The sequence below is a fragment of the Schistocerca gregaria genome, chromosome 1, assembly GCF_023897955.1.
Source record: "Schistocerca gregaria isolate iqSchGreg1 chromosome 1, iqSchGreg1.2, whole genome shotgun sequence".
In the NCBI taxonomy this organism is placed as follows: domain Eukaryota; kingdom Metazoa; phylum Arthropoda; class Insecta; order Orthoptera; family Acrididae; genus Schistocerca; species Schistocerca gregaria.
Genome location: NC_064920.1, coordinates 238590048 through 238596531, shown reverse-complemented (window position 1 = coordinate 238596531; position 6484 = coordinate 238590048). Strand labels below are relative to the sequence as shown.

Genomic DNA, 6484 nt, shown 5'->3' with positions numbered 1-6484 from the left:
TCCTTGTTTCTGTGTGTGTGTGTGTGTGTGTGTGTGTGTGTGTGTGTGTGTGTGTGTGTGTGTGTGTGGCTATCATTTTAGTACCTGTGCCTTGTGTTCATTTTCAATGAAGATTATCTGAAAGACTTAATGCAATATTTCAGCCATAATTTCGTCGTATTCTTTTTCAGTTTCGTCACTATAACAGACGACTTTAGCGAGGGAACAAAAGATTTTGCAAATTTTTCTTGTAACAGCGTTCATAAACGAAACAAAATTTTTGAGTGACAATAATTAACACACTGGTTGTTGTGTCTTGGATCAGAATGTCCTTGTATTGTCGTCTTTTTCATAAATGCGTAATATCCGCTACGAGCCATATTCAGTTGTCTGGAATGCGTACAAGATGCATCGTCGTTAAAATACAAATATAAAACAACCAACAGTTGTTTAGTCGACAGCGTAAAAATTAAGATGAAGTAAAAGGAATAATCCGCCAGACGCACATATTGGGGCTACGGTTAAAACTTGCGTGGTGCTGCGTTGTTAAAATGCAATTGGGTGTCAGATGCTATAACAATCCCGCCTAGCTGATTGTATATTAATAAAGCAGCCCAAATTTTGATTCAAGTGATTATGCCAAGTGGATATGGTTGATCTGCTTTCACGCTTGGTATGGTAGAGTAAAGCTTTGGTCTCGTAATGATAGTAGAGTAAAACGAAAAGAAAAAGTTTTATGGTAGCGAAGGTCATTGTTGGGTTTGAACCTTGAAAACCAATGTACTCCTTTTAAATGCAAGACAGTCACTCCTTCGTCGCGAGTAATTTTTATTTTATGGGCTTTAAACCATGGTACACTGTATAGTTGTCTACGTAACGTGCTCTAAACTTCATCAGATACTGTAACGAGTCGCAAGTGCTACAATCTGAAACAAGCTCAGCAAGTCGAATTTTTCAAACACTGCAATACATTGCCTGACAAAGTTTATTATGAGCACTGATATTTAGCATACTAATTTCCGACATTCATTTTTAACCATCTCAAAATCATTTATAATAACCGCAGGAGAAAATAACAAAGGAAAAATTGATCGCGAAAACTGTAATCAGTTCCAGTTCGACGTTAAACATCTGTGTGCAATAATAAAGAACTTGAAAAAATATTGGAGCAAAATGCCTAAACGTAAAAGAAACTTTTCGTGACGCCGTGTGGCGTTGAAAAGACAAAAGAACAAGTAAACCGATCAAGATAGAGAAGCTCGTCTAGCAGTGTTACGACAAAGTTGTCAACGAAGAAGAAATAACCTAACATAAGAGCAACTTGAAAAAGTTAGGGAGACAAATCGGAGAAGAAAGCAGTTATATAGAAAAACAAGGAAAAGGTCGGATAGCAATAAATGAACAGAATACAGAAGTATTAAATAATCTTCACTTGGGAAATCAGGTCGTGCCACAATCACTGAAGACATCTTCAAATTCTGAATGAGCAAGGAGGCAAGGAGGTCTCTGTATTAAAAATGAGACATTTCATTACGATCCCACTGTAAAATATACTGAACATCAAAGTAAAACAATAAGAAGCATGGATAAACTATGTAAATATCGTAAGGTGAAAAAATGTAAAGGAGAAACATCAAGGATATGCTGCTCAAGTTGTAAAATTACATTTCCAGCACTAAAATTACCTCCCCCCTGAATTCTTTGAATATATGAAAGGTGAAATTCTGATATCGAAAAACTTCTTGAAGAAAAAAACGAAAAGAAAAGACGCCATAAAACGTACTTCCAAATGATATCATTTGGAGGGACATTACATAATCGATGTGGAAGGGTTTAATCCACTGTTTAGAATACACGGGCAAGTCTACCATAAAAATGGGAAATTGTTACCATTTGCAGACGAAACGCCGAAATTTTTACAAGTTTACTTTGTGGGAAACGAAGGTGATGAACCCTATCAGCGCTCTTTGACCATCACTAGACATAATTGAAGTATAATTCTGGATCTAGTGCATTTCCCACATAAAAATAATGAAATGGTGTGAATGTTTAAAAATCAAATTGAAATAATGGTCTAGGTAATTACAAAATAATAATTTCAGCTGATAAGAGATCAACAGGCGAGCACGAAAGACGGTTCAGTGCGCCTCAGTCAAACGAAGTGGCCGTATTAATTGTGGACAATGAAATTATTGAAACTTCCTGGCAGATTAAAACTGTGTGCCCGACCGAGACTCGAACTCGGGACCTTTGCCTTTCGCGGGCAAGTGCTCTACCAACTGAGCTATCGAAGCACGACTCACGCCCGGTACTCACAGCTTTACTTCTGCCAGTACCTCGCCTCCTACCTTCCAAACTTTACAGAAGCTCTCCTGCGAAACTTGCAGAACTAGCACTCCTGAAAGAAAGGATATTGCGGAGACATGGCTTATTATTACTCGTTGATACAGTGAAGGAATATATAGAGCAACGAAGCGCTGAAACAAGCCGCACTTTCTATGTAAGACACTTGTCTGAAAGAGAATGAAAAAGTCTCACTGCACTTTTTTGTCCATTATTATGTTTATAAAAATACTAACAGAAGACTAAAACCCCATCGAAATGGGTTATTATCAGCTAGTAACAATATGTTTTATTACATTAACCAACTTCATTGCAACCAACATTACAGCAAGTGTTCCTTGCGCAGATATAACGTAAAGTATCATTTACCGCTACAACGTGCAACACAACTACTTTTCTGAAGTTTGCAGCTGTTCCCATTGTGACGCAGGAAATTGAAATTCGGCTCTGTAACGATGCAAAAGTGTGGCAGCCATAGGTGTCGCTCTCTGTTTGCCGACGTTTCAGACAAAGGTGCCAACACGTACGACAGAAAGGCTTGAGCTCAAAGTTCATGTGGGGTGTGAGATGAATAAATGACGTCACATTAGCACCAAATTTATTCCTAACTCTGCCCGATTTTACCGTGGACGTGTCGCACGACCGGACGCTTACCACACCCCCTCTTACCTACAGTTAATCACTTCTTTTGATACCTCTACTACGGCTGCCGTGGGCAGCAGAGGAAAAGTTTCGGATACACCACCCCTCAGAAACGACACAAAAGTACCTTAGAGGGCGGCATAAAGGGACTCAATGAAACCACCCCTTCCCTTTGGGTGTTGATTTCCACATATTTCGACGTCGAAAACGACATATCGCCGTGCGATGAGCAATAGTACGACGTTCTTGAGAGTGTTTGACACTGCTGACACCCCCTGGATGATTCAGCCCTTCTCTAAGGACATCGTGGATCTGAACCACATTGAACATGATCGCACCCATTTGGCGTTCAAAACCATTCTATGAAATAAAAGCGTGATCCCGTCATCAGAAGCGGCAAAGCATGTTTTTGCCTTTTCAGCACTCTCCTATTTCGTGCCTTCCTGTATTGTGATCACGGGAATCACATGACTTTAACGGAAAAGGGTCCCTCAAAGAACCCCCTGTTCGGTACCACCCGCGACCCCTTTGTTGGGCACTGGAAACATGTTCCTGCACAGACAGCCGTTGTGTATTGTTCAGTGCCAGCGTGACAGGCACCTTTTTCACACTCCCTAGACTTTGCATGCGGCCAGAAGGAGCAAGCTCAGCAATGTAGCGTCATTCGGAAGAGATGTGTCAAAATGATTTCGAAATAGCTGCCTGTCACACCGGCGCCTTTGAACCAGTGACTGGCTGTCTCTGTGCAGGAACAGTTTTTAAGAGCTCAACAAAGGTGCATGGGTGGCACTGAGGGTGTTGCCGATCTGGATGCCTTGGAGACATCTTCTACGTTTTTTTCACGTGTGTAGCAATGCTGCCCCGAAGGCGCGAACCAGGACGACTCAGAAATAATGAACACTCTTTGCTCCTTCATATCACATTCAAATATCCTCGAATGATTTTGAAAGATCGCTAGTGGTTCCATCCCGATGCCAGAGCTCCACACTCCAAAACGGTCAGATAACGGTCAATATTGTTACAGGCCTATGATGTCCTCAGAGAAGCGTTGAATCGTTATGGGACTGTTAGCAGTCTCAAACGTTGTCAAGAACATTGTCCTGCGGCACATCGCACTTCAAACTGTCGTTTACGACTGCGAAATGTGTGGGAAGGTTAGGTTGTATTGAGATCATTCATACCACCCCATGAGGTCGTTTCTTGTTGAGTCTAAGCTGCGGTATACCTGAAATGTTTCCCTCGGCCACTCACAGGAAAACCGTGGATTACAACGTTGAGCGTCGTGACCCTGACTTCCATCGCCGAGACATCGAGAGGAAATGTGAGGTGGGGTGTGGCGACCTCTCCAACATGTGAAATGTCCATGGTGTCTTTGGGCAAAATTGTGGCGAAATTTCAGTCCAATATGGCGTTATTAACCCACCTTACACCTTACGTGAACTTCTGAGCTCCGGCCTCTTTTTCTCATGTGTGGACACCTGAAGCGTCGCTGAGCCCGAAGGTGACGTTGCAAGCTGCCACTCTTTTTCACCATTACAGACAAAGATTGCAGGCCCCTTTGAGTCAAATTTCAAACTTCGCGTCGCAATGGGAGACTATCACTGCGTTTCGAAAAGGTGACTCTTTGTGTTCACAGTATATGTTAATGTCCCCTCCCCTCCCCCCCTCCCCCAACCGCATATTAATAAGAAATGACGAAAGCAAGTTGTAACATTCGGCAAGTATATCTCTTTGACGAGTTATAACGTGTAAGTTCTGTTATTTTAAGTCTTGTCCTGTCAACTAAACAACTAATGGTCTTTATTTATTTGTACTTCAACAATGTTATACCTGGTAGAGACCGCGCAGAACATCGTGGCCGCTATGTGCGCAGTAGAAAGGGCACACGAGGTGAGAGCAGTAGTGTTGGAGGTTGTGGGGGACATGCGAAGCGCTGGAGGGGTAGTGCCGTTCTAAACTCAAGCCTACGCTCACATTTTTTCTAAGTATTAAGTGAGGCCTCTCCACGCCTACATCTGCATGGTGACCATTTGGAAAGATCTGTCACCTTCGCTTTGGATAGTATTTAAATAGAATTCCGCCGAAAGTGCAGCGATTCATTTCGCCTGGCTTGTTAACCATTTCTAACTTCCAGAAAAGCGTCATAGGCTCGAATCTGAAGTAAAACCTGCACATTTCTCTGGTTTTCATGTTAAGCTTCGCTTCTTTTCTCAAACTAAGTGGAGTTTACAGAGTCTTACCTCACCAACATATTGTGCATTCACATTTGCGAGAGTATTCTGAAACAGTGATTCATTAAGTGAGGAACTGAGGAAAAATAAGGTCAGTAGGCTATAAAAAAGCACGTCGGTAGTACAAAAAAGTGCAAAGTCTTCACTTAAGTTGTTCAAAAACCCATAACATTTCTCGTTTCACGAGCTATCGATAACCCTAAGAAATTATCTTCTTTCATCGAAAACGTTTGTAGTTACACGAATAACAGGGTAGATAATGAAGTTCTGTATAATAATGATATGGCAGAATACTATCCTTTTTGAGTGTTAGCCTTTGCCAATATCTCATTTTGATATGTGCAACAGTCCATGAAATATGAGGAATGTTGAGGATACTTCACTCTGGCTTTATCGCCGGCGATGCGCGATCGCAATGTGTGTGTTACGTGAGATCAGTTTTCTCGAGACTGGTGACAGCTAGCTCTACCTAAGTCTAATGGAAAATTCAATATGTTAGCTAAATTTCATACGCAGCAACATACTATGTAATATGCACCAAACGCACAATCATAGCGACCTCTCCTTTTCTTCGTAAACTTCTTACAATTTCGCGAAGTGTCTTACTTCCACGTAAATATCACAATAACGGTGGCCATTAACGAAATGATGGGCCCATCATCATGAACCTGGCAGATAATGGTTTTTTTACCGAATAGTTTCCGTAAAATCATTTCAGAAAGATTGCAGACCTTGCGTCTCGTTTCTGTTATCGCCGAAAGACTTGGAGGTCCCCGCTTCCGAACAAACGAATGAACTGAGCCAGCGTTGTGGACGAAAACTGATCACTGCGTATTGGCCACTGTATACTGCGCGGACTCTATGTACTCGTATTTCAGACACCTGAAAGTGCTTCACAGCCGAAAGTGTGGAATACCGAAAGAAGGAAAAATAAAAGAAGAACAGAATCCAGGTAATATCAGTTAGAGTAACAGATTACTGTCATAAAAAATTGTTTGGTTGATTGTTTGAACAACAGGCAGGTAAGGTTTTGCTACTGAATTTGTTGAAATTTCCGCCATAGCTATCCATACGTTTATATTAGCAGCCTGAAAGTCCGCTCGCAAGGCCTCGTAGCAAGTGATCACGCGAATGTATTTCCGGGCAGGCTGCAGGGCAATCTCTCTGCTTTGCGACACACCCTGTGGTTAACACCGGCAATCAGTGTGAGTGCTCGCGTCCGCGATACCACACAGATCAGCGCCCACGCTTCTCCTGTGGGGACTCCAGCCAGCGTGTGAGAGAACGTG

General features: G+C 42.1%; 1 non-coding gene across 1 annotated transcript; it reads right to left on the bottom strand.

The window, feature by feature from the left end:
• Positions 1 to 2199: 2199 nt before the first annotated feature.
• Positions 2200 to 2274, bottom strand: Trnas-cga (transfer RNA serine (anticodon CGA)). The gene has a single exon. It is a non-coding gene; the product is annotated as a tRNA-Ser (tRNA).
• Positions 2275 to 6484: the final 4210 nt, after the last annotated feature.